Source organism: Podarcis muralis, chromosome 3 (genome assembly GCF_964188315.1).
Source record: "Podarcis muralis chromosome 3, rPodMur119.hap1.1, whole genome shotgun sequence".
In the NCBI taxonomy this organism is placed as follows: Eukaryota; Metazoa; Chordata; class Lepidosauria; order Squamata; family Lacertidae; genus Podarcis; species Podarcis muralis.
The window spans coordinates 12,478,174-12,491,311 of record NC_135657.1 but is presented as its reverse complement, the minus strand read 5'-3'; positions in this window follow the sequence as shown (position 1 = coordinate 12,491,311).

Below are 13,138 nucleotides of genomic sequence, written 5' to 3'. Positions count from 1 at the left end.
AGACCTGCTGACCAGGTGCAGAAGACATACAGTGAAAGAATGTGGTGCCTCTGACCACATCATGAGCCAAGGAATTTGTTTTCAGTACTGGAACTGAAGCCAGTTCTGTCCCACGAAAAGGCCACTTCTGGTTAGCTTGCTTCATGTCCTCAGTCTAATTTAGGTGGGGAAAGTAGTTTGGTTGTTGCTATTGCTAAACAATTGGGAGTTACAAGCTGCAAAATTACTATAAGGTCCACTGCAAATCTCCCAGAGATCTAGAGATCTACTAGTATGGTGGTACCTCGGGTTACAGATACTTCAGGTTACACGATTTCGGGTTGTGCACTGCGGCGAACCTGGAAGTACCGGAAAGGGTTACTTCCAGGTTTCGGCACTCGTGCATGCGCAGAAGTGCCGAATTGCGACCTGCGCGTACCCGTGCGCAGACGTGGCACTGCGGGTTGTGAACATGCCTCCCACACAGATCCATAGCTGTCAACCGTCCCTTATTTGGCGGGAAACTCCCTTATCCCAGCGTCGTGTCCCGCTGCTGTCCCTTATTGATGATGTCCCTTAAATTTCCTGGGTTTCAAAGGAAGCAGCTCCTCTCCCTCCCTCCCTGCCGGCCAGGGAGGAGGGAGGCTCCAACTGTGTTGCTTGGCTGTGTTGCTCACCCAATAAGGAGTCTAAGAATGACTGGGGGGTGGAACTTACATGCCTTGTGCCGATCAAATCAGCCACGTTGCCTGGGGACTCGCCTTTGCTCAGTGCTTCCCAGCAGAGAGGTGACGGTGGTTTTCCTTGCTGCATCCCCTTTGCCGGGTTGCTGCGCTGTGGGAACCGCCGCTTGAGGCTTTGTTTGGCTGCTGGCTGGGCTTTCTGCCTTTGGCTTGGAGGGGCTCAGAAGTTGAACATACCTGTGCCCGAAAAATCCCTTATTTTGGCTGCTGCTCCCTTATTTTCGAGGCTGCTGGTCCCTTATTTTCAAATCTGTAAGTTGACAGCTATGCACAGATCACGTTCGCAACCCGAGGTTCCACTGTATATCCTGTATACCATAGAATCATAGAATTGTAGAGTTGGAAGATACCGTGAGAACCATCTAGTCCAACCCCCTGCAATGCAGGAATCTTTCACCCAACACGGGGCTCGAACCCACAACCCTGAGATGAAGAGTTTCATGCTCTACCATCTGAGCTATCCCACCTTCCCCATTCCTGCTGTGTAGGATAAAAAGATGAAGGACATGTCTAAACTGAGTTCTACAGGAGTCTTTTAGGCATGAAGGCCGAACTGCTAATATACATGTGTTAAGTAAGCTCTTCCATGGATCTCTCTTTTTTGCTACCATTGGTAGTACTCAAAGCCTTTCTCATCCCTGTGCAAAGATTCCAGTGCACATACAAGCAGAATAATCAGATTGTCTACCAAATGCTCAGGAGGGACTGGGAAATACAGCCAGATGATCAGCAGAGGACTGCAAGCATTAGATGTGTCAAAGCATAGGATCAAGGAAATGAGTAAGGAAGAGTAGAGGAAATGAGCACATCAGCCACCAGGGGAGATTAATATAAAGGCAGGCACTGAGAGATGGAACTGGAGGGTTATATCATGGCTTTGGATGAAGAGATGCATGAAATATGTGGGTGCTCTGCATCCAGCAGTCCAAGGCATGAGGCACCTGATGCCCTCCAGAAATTGTTGGACTACAAGTTGTTGTTCCCTGACCATAGGCCATGCTAGTTGGGGCTGATGGGATTGAAGTCCAACAAACAGGAAGATATATAAATTGAAATCCAACCTCTGTGTGGTGGAGAGATAGGAACAACAATACATGTGTGGTGGAGGTGTGAGGAAATTAATAAATTTTGGAGAGTAGTACATGAAGAACTAAAGAAGATGTTGAAAATATCGATAACAAAGAAACCAGAGACATATCTCCTTGGATTGATAGATGAAAAGATACTATGGGGAGGAAAAGAACTTTCCTATATGCAAGTACAGCTGCTAGAATAGTGATTGCTGCTAGGTGGAAGTTACAAACTATACCCACAAAAGAGGAATGGATTTGTAAACTAAATGAATATTTAATTTTGGCAAAAGTGAACTGTTATAATAAGAAATCAGTCAAATCAAAAATTTAAAAAGGAGTGGAAATGTTTTGATGAATATATGGCAAAATATTGCTCAAAAAAAGATCTGCTAATATGCCTAGATTAAAATGTGAAGTACTGGATGGAAGAAAAATTAGTAAGGAAAGATAATAAGAATATATAGATTATTTGAGAAGACTGTAGAATGCAAGGATTATTGTAAATTGTATAATGTGGAGGAAATCAAGTGGGGGCAGAGGGAAGTGGGAGGAGGGAGAAAAGAATTACAGATTAGAGAACTGGGCCAAAACAAACAAGATGAACTTTAACAGGGAGAAATGTAAAGTATTGCACTTGGGCAAAAAAAATGAGAGGCACAAATACAAGATGGGTGACACCTGGCTGGAGAGCAGCACATGTGAAAAGGATCTAGGAGTCTTGGTTGACCACAAACTTGACATGAGCCAACAGTGTGACGCGGCAGCTAACAAAGCCAATACAATTCTGGGCTGCATCAATAGGAGTATAGCATCTAGATCAAGGGAAGTAATAGTGCCACTGTATTCTGCTCTGGTCAGACCTCACCTGGAGTACTGTGTCCAGTTCTGGGCACCACAGTTTAAGAAGGACACTGACAAACTGGAATGTGTCCAGAGGAGGGCAACCAAAATGGTCAAAGGCCTGGAAACGATGCCTTATGAGGAACGGCTAAGGGAGCTGGGCATGTTTAGCCTGGAGAAGAGGAGGTTAAGGGGTGATATGATAGCCATGTTCAAATATATAAAAGGATGTCACATAGAGGAGGGAGAAAGGTTGTTTTCTGCTGCTCCAAAGAAGCGGACACGGAGCAATGGATCCAAACTACAAGGAAGAAGATTCCACCTAAACATTAGGAAGAACTTCCTGACAGTAAGAGCTGTTCGACAGTGGAATTTGCTGCCAAGGAGTGTGGTGGAGTCTCCTTCTTTGGAGGTCTTTAAGCAGAGGCTTGACAACCATATGTCAGGAGTGCTCTGATGGTGTTTCCTGCTTGGCAGGGGGTTGGACTTGATGGCCCTTGTGGTCTCTTCCAACTCTATGATTCTATGATTCTATGAATAAAATGATGGATTGAGGAAATATAAATGTAAATGTATGGGGGGATGGGGAGGAAATGGTGTTGGCTTCGGTACATTTGTATTGTAATGTAATATGTGAAAACCAATAAATAAATAAAAAAGAAAGGAAAAAATAAAAAAGGAAGATACCAAGCTGGCGAGGAGTGGAAAATGGCATCAGGAAAGGAAACACAAATTTCATTCGTTCGTTCATTCATTTATATACTGCCCTTTGTCAAAAGATTCCAAGGCAGCGAACCACATTGAAAACACATGACAGAATGATAAAAACATAATAAAAATATAGTAAAAAGCATACTGACACACAGCATGACCAGGAGTGAGGGATTGTGGGAGCTGTAGTCCTGTAGGAGGACCACAGACTGCCCGCCACTCTGCCATAGAAGACCATAGCTGTCAACGTTTCCCTTTTTTTGAGGGGAGAGACTCCATCAGGCAAGGCCTCCTTCCACCTGCCTTGCCCCACCCTCTGCTTCTCAATGTGTATTGTATTGTTTTATGTACTGTGGCTTGCCATTGTTTTATTGATTATAGTTTAGATATGATTGGAACTGTTGAGTGGATTTCTGTTTAACTTTTATATGTTATTATTATTTTATACTATTCTAATTGATTGTTGAATGTTACTATTTTGATATAGGCTGCCTATTTTAAAGTTATGTTTTATTATCACATTTTTGTATTGCATTAGATTGTTTTGTGTGTTTTTTTAAAGTTTTTATTGTTAAAATAATTCAGCATTAATACACACATATTGCGAATATACAAGCATACAAACATACATTTCATACAATCCTTAAAAATATTCAAACATACCAACATTCAGTCCCACAAATAATTCCTTTCCCCATCACCATCCACCAGCTTCACCCCACCTTTGTGTTAGACTTCCAATCTACTCAATTGCAATTTCTTTCCACTTCTGTTCGTTTCTTTCACACACCTTTAACCTAAGTTCATGCTTCTTTTTCTATTACACATTGTTATCCATCTTATTTAGTATTTCAGCATTTAAAATGGAACTTGTTTATTCTAATAGGAGTTCTGATTTTTCAATATGGTTTTGCAAGTATCCTTTAAACACCTTCCAATGCCTGTCTAGCATTAGATTGTTATAAGATTGTTATGTACTGAGTTGAATAGGATCCAAACTGCAGCAGTCTGATTGGTCCTAGAACAATAGGATCCAAAAGGCAGCAGTCTGATTGGTCCTAGAACAATAGGATTCAGAATGCAGCAGTCTGATTGGTCCTAGAACAATGCAGCAGTATGATTGGTTGGCAGGAACTACCCAATCATGCTCCAGATAGAAGTGAATCCACAACCTGATTGGCTTACAGTAGAATTCCGGAATTAGCCAATCATGTGCAGCCCATTGTGTAAATAATGTATATAAAGCAGATACTTTGAGGGGACTGGCATTCATTCCTCCTCACCACTATGAGCTGAATAAAGAGCATGAAATCACTTTGCGACTCTGAGTATATTTCAAAGATGTACATTTTTTGTTTCTTCAGCTTGTAAACCGCCTTGAGTATTGTAAGATAGAAAGGCGGTATACAAATTAAAAATGATGAATGATGATGATGATGATGATTCCGAATAGAAAGAAAAGGGGAAAGTTGACAACTATGGTAGAAGACAGCTGGGTGCCAGAACATTAGCCCACATAATCAAGCTTGAGGCCTTTGATCAGAGGACTCTCCCCAAATCCTCTGTCCAACCTGTTTGGGCCTCTGACATTCCGACAGCATTTGATGCGTCGCAAAGCGACGAGGACGTTTTTGCAGCCACGTCCCCCCACGATGGGGATCTGCTGCTGTACTTTCCCTTACGTGACACCAATCTGTCGCCTCTCATTTCCCTGAAGTCCCCCGGAGCCTTTCCGGGCGCTCCTTTTATTCTTAGAAATCTGTGTGCATGTTTGCTCACAGAATCCTCTTACTCTGAGAGAGAAAGAGAGAGAGAAAGAACGGGATTAGTCCGGAGAGCTTTACTGATTAATATCATGGGGCTGCCGTCTCCTCCTGACTGCAAAGTGTCCACTGTCAAAAAAACCCTAACGAAACAAAAAGAGGACAGGGATTTAAGCAACGTTTGTGTGTGGTAGTTTGTAGATACGGATGCACATTTAGAAATAATTACCATAATTAAACAGAGATACACTGCGGCAGCAGAGAAAACTGTGCTCAGGTGATCTGAGTCCCTTCTCTGCTGTTGATGGGCAACTTCAGGGCTCCTTCTGATCTCCCATCTTATGGTTCATCATCGTTAAACCAGATTTGCACCAGATAAAGGACTGTCCTCTCACATTCTTTCAAATAGATTCACTAGACCACCAGGCTCCTTTGCATTGCCTCAAAGGGACATCAAGAAAGAGGGGAAGGATGAGTTGTGGAGCCACTGGCCCTCCAAATCTTGCAGGACAATTCCCAGAGTTCCCAGGGAATTCCCAGAATTCCCTGGGAAAAGGAATTCTTAATCCAGCCTGAACTTTGGCTCTGTGAGCGGACCAGGGGGTCCTAACATCTCTCAGCGCCATTAACAAACCACACCTCCCAGAATTCCATAAACGTGACTGTTTAAAGTGGTAACTTTAAAGTATTGCATGATTGTGGCTTAAATGAGCAACACACTGGACTGTTTTGCGGTGGACCTGCCATCTTCTAAAGTGACGTCAACAAGTCTCCTCCTGCAAAATCTCTTCCTCGTAATCACTCACTTTGCTTTTCCTGGTGGGGATAATTTCTAAGTCAACCAAGGCTCTGTAACAGGCTCCCGCTCTGGCATCGCTACTTGAAATGCCCGAGTCTAAAAAACCTTAAATAAAACATGCTTCCAGAAAGGAAGCCCCCATGGATAATGTATTAGGACAGGCCTCTGACACACCTTAGGTCAGTGGACCCGCTTATACTCCAACCCAGAGAGGAGAAGCAGCCAAGAAGGTTTCCTTCTTTTCCTTAGAGAAATATGAATGTATTTATAAGCTTCTCGTTATTTTTTCATTGACCTGACTCACAAAAGGGCATATGTTGCCTTCGAACAGCAACATTGCAAGCCAGATTGTGCAAGCAGATCTTCTGAAGAAGGAGGCTCCATTGGCCTTCCATGGCTAATGAGCCCTAACAACAACAACAATAACCACCTCATGGATGTTTGGTTCTTTCAAAAACCATCAAAACTCGTAGCTGCGGCTGGCTCCTTTTGCTTTGCCCTGAGCTGCCAGCCAGTTTCGTCAGGTGAACCCCAAGTCCAGTTGCCGTTTTGGAGAGGAAAGGAAGCATTTCTGTCCTCTAACCATGTTTCGTCAACACACCCTGCGTGGGACAGATCTTGCGTTCGCAAACTGTTCCTTCTGTCAGGGACGAGTACAAAAAGTACATTCCTTTTCATCAGCCCATTAGGGGACTGCAAGATTACAGGGCCCAGATAATGGATTTAGGTCATCAGCATTGCTGTATTGAAACTGCAGCTTAACTCTGATAAATAGCGCCTAGCAGCCTATTCTTCCTGCCCCGCTGCCTATTGTTGGAAGTTGGTTGCACCCTGTCATCATTTTGTTTTGGAAGAGTCAGCAAACTTAGATAGCCATGCTGAAATCCTGCTCTCCTAGGCCTAATCTATGTCAGTTATTTATGTATGTATTTGTTGTTCTTTTGCAGTGTGTGTGTGTGTGTGTGTGTGTGTGTGTGTGTGTGTGTACACACTGCTTTTTGTAGGGGACGAGACTCTCTAAGTCAGGCATAGGCAAACTCGGCCCTCAAGATGTTTTGAGACTACACTTCCCAACTTCCAATCATCCCTGACCACTGGTCCTGTTAGCGAGGGATGATGGGAATTGTAGTCCCAAACATCTGGAGGGCCGGAGTTTGCCTATGCCTGGTCAAATCACTCCAAAGGTTCTTTAAAACTTTGGAAGTTCTTTAAAAACCACAGTAATACAAACTCAACTGGACTGCACTGCAATGCAATGCAGGTATTTCATCTCATTCTCTCTTCCACTTCTCATTTCCTAACCACCAGCCAACTTTCTGTGGCCACTGAACAAGTCATATCCTCAACGGGCTGTTTTTGGGCTTGCCGCCTCTTAGTTCCATGCCACCAAAAATATTTGCAGTATTTTGGTACCCCTGAGCCTGCTGTATGGATTCTTCTCTCTTGCACGAGCATTCCTGCTCAGAGATCCGAGTTCAAATCCACCCCATCCATTTAAAGAGGGCCGGCCCACCCATGAGGTGGTCAGAGGCAGCCGCCTTGGGCGATGGAATCCTACAGGAGCAATGCTGCCGCCAGAGAAGCGGAGAGAAGTGGCGGTAGCTTCCAGCAAGGTATTACCCCCGCCACTGCTTCTCCTCACTTTTCCCACGGAGGTGGGTGGTGGGGCAACCGCTGTTGCTGCTGGAGAAGCAAGGAAAAGCAGCTGTGGCTTCTGCATTCTGGCAAGATTTTGCAGAGCTCTTGGGAGATTTTGCCAGAACCCCAAAGTTGCTGCCACGCAACACCAGAATGGAGGCTTCAGAGATCACTTTAAGTGCCATGGCTTCCCTCAAAGAATTCTGGGTACTGTAGTTTACTCTACCCGGCACCATTAACAAGCCACAGTTCCCAGGATCCTTTGACAGAAGTTGAAATGCATCGCCTGCCTGTGACTCAAGTTCACGGCTCATCATTTAGGATAAAATGCTGTATTTTTTGCTCCATAAGACACACTTTTTTCTTCCTAAAAAGTAAGGTGAAATGACTGTTATGGAACGAATGTGTGGTCCCTGGAGCCGAATTGCCCAGGGGCAAAAAGAAGATCATGCTTTTTTCTCTTTTTTTGGAAAGAGGGAAGGGGGTGTTGAAACAAAGCTGCTGATCGGCAAGCGATCGGGAGCGAGATAAGGGACGCTAGAGACAAAGGAGGCTGCTTGGGAGTGGGGAGGTAAAGACAGCAAACTTGCAAAGGGGGAAACAGGAAGACTAAAGCAATAAGGAGAGAAATTAGAAGAAAAGGAGGAGCAAAAAACTGCTCCTGCTAAGGAAAAGACACTAAGGCAAACAAGAGGGAAGGGAGTGTTGAAAGGAAACAGCTGATCGGTGGGATCGGGAGAGAGATAAAGGAAAACTAGCGGAGGCTGCCTGGGAGGGGGGAGGTAAAAGCCCATGGATCCTCAGGATTTTTGCATTGGGTCACCCCAAATTCACCATCAGATCACATGTCTGTGGCCACAGCATGAACCACAAAAATCATACAGCCACTGTATGATTTTTGTTCAGAATATTTTTTTTCTTGTTTTCCTCCTCTAAAAACTAGGTGCGTCTTGTGGTCAGGTACGCCATATGGAGCGAAAAATACGGTGAATTGCTCGTAACTCAATACTCTGTGCTTAGTTCAGAGGATCCAACAAAGATGGCAACTACCGTATTTTTTTGCTCTATAAGACTCACTTTTTCCCTCCTAAAAAGTAAGGGGAAATGTGTGTGCGTCTTATGGAGTGAATGCAGGCTGCACAGCTATCCCAGAAGCCAGAACAGCAAGAGGGATTGCTGCTTTCACTGCACAGCGATCCTTCTTGCTGTTCTGGCTTCTGAGATTCAGAATATTTTTTTTCTTGTTTTCCTCCTCCAAAAACTAGGTGCGTCTTGTGGTCAGGTGCGTCTTATAGAGCGAAAAATACGGTAATCTTATCACGGAAGCTAAATCGTCTGTTGTTTTGCAACCATTCCTAAACCGTGCACATTTTATTTTTATTTTTGAAAAAGAGAGATCTGCGTATGGACTTATCTTAAGCCAAGTATGACATCCTCTTTCCCCAAAGGCTGATGAATCTTTCTCTTGAGTGTGAGGTCAGTAAGCATTTTGTAGCCTGAAAAATCTCCCAGAACCCTTTGCAGAGCCCTCTGGGGCGTTTCCTGCTGAGATTTACACCAGGTTTTCCAGGAGGCCGAGAAAGGATCCAGATTATTTCATTTTAAGGCAGCCCAGAGAAAAATTCCGTTATTTATTTTATAACGTCCTTCTGGCCGTGACGCTATTTATTGCTGGAATATATATATATATATATATATATATATATATATATATATATAGTAACTAACAGCCACCATGTTCGTAGCAAGGGGGGCAAGGAAGGGCAGCCCCCCATCAATAAAATTCAATAAAAATAAATAGCAAACTGAGGTTCTGTCCCTCCCTAACAAAAGGCCTGCCCCCCCACCAACAAAAATCCTGGCTACACCCATGACAACCGCCACACCTCAGCAACGAAAGGGTTTATCTGTGGATTTTATATATATTTACGCTCCAGCACACACCACTGGGTATATGTTGAAGATGTTCTCTGACAGCGTAAGGCCACAGGGGATTCCTGTAACCAAGCATGCATAACAGAGACTGGCTAGCCGGGGGTGGGGAGGGGGGCAGAGGGACAAGAACACACTGAAGGGGAAAATGGGGTTTAGCTTGCTGGACGAGATGCTTTCCTTCTTTTGAACAAGAGGTTCTCCACAGAAAAATAAATGTGCAAATTAAAATGAAATGCCTTCTTTATTTGGGGGGATTTTTTTTAAGCATGAAAAAATATATATAGCTGTAATAATAAGGCAGTTTATAGTACGATTGCTTAAGCCAGGGGTAGGCAACCCATGGGCCGGATGCGGTGTGGTGTAGTGGTTAAGAGCGGTAGTCTCGTAATCTGGGGAACCGGGTTCGCGTCTCCGCTCCTCCACATGCAGCTGCTGGGTGACCTTGGGCCAGTCACACTTCTCTGAAGTCTCTCAGCCCCACTCACCTCACAGAGTGTTTGTTGTGGGGGAGGAAGGGAAAGGAGAATGTTAGCCGCTTTGAGACTCCTTAAAGGGAGTGAAAGGCGGGATATCAAATCCAAACTCTTCTTCTTCTTCTTCTTTCTCAATCCGGCCAGCGGACGGTCCAGGAATCAGCGTCTTTTTACATGAGTAGAATGTGTGCTTTTATTTAAAATGCATCTCTGGGTTATCTGTGGGGCCTGCCTGGTGTTTTTACATGAGTAGAATGTGTGCTCTTATTTAAAATGCATCTCTGGGTTATTTGTGGGGCATAGGAACTCGTTCATTATTTTTTTCTTCAAAATATAGTCCGGCCCACCAAATGGTCTGAGGGACGGTGGACCGGCCCAAGGCTGAAAAAGATTGCTGACCCCTGGCTTAAGCATTATAGTTGGGTGGTCAGCCCGTTCCTGTTCACTTTGTAGGGTTTTTAACACACAATAACTTGCTCCACTGTGCTTAAGCTTTTGGATTAGGATTCCTTCAGCCAATTTTCCAGGTCTGCTCTGAGGACTTTAACGGTAGCCTGTGTCCATAGGCGCCGACTCCATGGGGCTTGAGGGGGCCCGAGCCCCCTCAAAAATTCGTTTGGGGGGGCTCCGCCCCCCCAATAATCTCCAGCGCCCCTCCAGCAGAGCGCCATCGCCGCCCCTCCCCCAGCCCAAAATGCACAGGGAGGGGCGGGCTGCATGCCTCCTGCCCTCCCTCCCGAGCAAAAGCTCCACCCAATTTCCTTTGGAGCTGATTAATAGGCGCAGCACGCTCTCCCCTATTCGCTCACGAGGAGGCGGCGCCACTTTATTTGCATATTCATGAGCTTATTTATTATTCATGAGCTTTCCCGGGCCCCCCCAATATTTTTTATAAGTCCGCGTCCCTGCCTGTGTCCCACAGAAATGTAGCAGGCAAACCATTTCCCATCAGTTTACCTCCATGCTGGCTCTTGGTCACACCTGAATGTGACACTGGTGAGCCTACTCATTAGCAACTCAGGTGCAAGCAACCCTGGATACAAGTATCATTGCTTTTAAAGATTCAGGTGGATAGCCGTGTTGATCTGTCACAGTCATAATAAATAACAAGATGAGAGATGAAAAAACATTTTTTAATAATTCCAGTGGCACCTTTAAGATCAACTAAATACAGTATAAGCTTTCAAGGTATGAGCTTTCATGTGTAATACACACTCTGTCAGATACTCTGAAGCAGCGGTCACTTCAACCTTATAACTGTTGATGACCATTGTGGCAGTTGGTTCCAAGGGATTTTTAAAGGGATGGATGACCAAAATTAGCTTTAGTATGTATAATGGGACAAACAGGACAAACTTTATGCCAAAGGATAAATGGGCACAAATTTGACATCAGGAATCACAAGACAGAGAAACCAGTAGGAGAACACTTCAATCTTCCAGGACATTCTGTACAAGATCTTAAAGTAGCTGTCTTATTGCAAAGGAATTTTAGAAATACACTTGAAAGAGAAATACACTTGAATTACAACTCATTACCAAATTAAAAACTATAGAGAGAACTATGGATTCATGTCCCATTATACATGCTCCGGAAGTCCAGTCTTCTCTTTTTCAAGATAAACATACCCAGCTCCTTCAACCGTTCCTCATAAGGCTTAGTTTCCAGACCCTTGATCATGTTGTTAGCCGCCCTGAGCCCGGCTTCGGCTGGGGAGGGCGGGATATAAATAAAATTTATTATTATTATTATTATTATTATTATTATTATTATTATTATTATTATTATTATTATCTTGGTCGCCCTCCTCTGCACACCTTCCAGCTTGTCAATATCCTTCTTATCTTGTGGGGCCCAGAAGTGGACACGGTATGGACTAAACTAGATTCCTCTCGATACTCACAAGCCTTCTCCAGAAGTTTGTTTTCCAGCTTCTAATACACACAGATATACTAGCTTTGGACAGAGATGTTCCACTTGATTGTCATAGAAGAAGAAGAGAAGAGTTTGGATTTGATATCCCGCTTTATCACTACCCAAAGGAGTCTCAAAGTGGCTAACATTCTCCTTTCCCTTCCTCCCCCACAACAAACACTCTGTGAGGTGAGTGGGGCTGAGAGACTCCAAAGAAGTGTGACCAGCCCAAGGTCACCCAGCAGCTGCATGTGGAGGAGCGGAGACGCGAACCCGGTTCACCAGATTACGAGACTACCGCTCTTAACCACTACGTTACACTGGTCACCTGAAGACCTTGCTCCAACAGGACATCCCTGTGGACCAGGTCTAAGTTCTGTCTTCTGGCAATCTGTTTCTAGCAAAGCAGCACAGACTGCTATCCTGCATAAAATAAAAGCAGTGGAGAGTGAGTTGGTGGGAACTCTAAAATAAATGGCTGTAGCTGTGAACAGAGGCAGATGGACTCTCATCACTTGGTTTCTTCCACTTTGCAGGGATGTTCCACCCCTTGGAGAACATGGACGTTGGAACCGGCTGGGTGAGAAATACATGAAAAAATCAGTTTAGAGCAGGAAGTTGTTGCTGGCAAACTCACTAGTGGATGTCTTCCCGGATGCTGTGATTATATAAAACTAGGGGGCTACTAGACAGCAATTAATGACTGCCGTGAGGAGTGAGTTTACGGGTGAACAAAGGAGCAAGGCAACCTTTCTGTGCTAGGGAAGCTAATGTTTATTTATTAGTGCTATGTCACAATGCTTTGATGAAGATATTTCTGTAGGCAAATTAGGGATTCTTCGTTAGACTCGGCTGTTCTGTCACCATAAAACAATAAACCGTCATTTTATTTTATTTTTTTTATAAAAATTTTATTAAGATTTTTACATTACAAAATAGAAAAAGAAAAAAGAAAAAGTACAAAATAAAAGTAGTTAAAAACAATCAATCTTTTCATCACATTATTTTTCATTTACTTATTTCTCGGACCTCCCTTTTTTGTATTCCAATTCAATTTATTAGCTCAGCAGTTTCTTTCCCTCTTTATTCTACCCAAATCTTTAATCTTAAATTATTATAACCTTGAATTTTTACTTATAAAAAACCATTTTTTCATATTCTTTTGTACCATTACAGCTAGAAACCACTTAATTTCAATCCAACATCATTCTAACATTCATTAATTTTACAATGTCTCTGTAGATAGTCTTTAAATTTCTTCCAGTCTTCT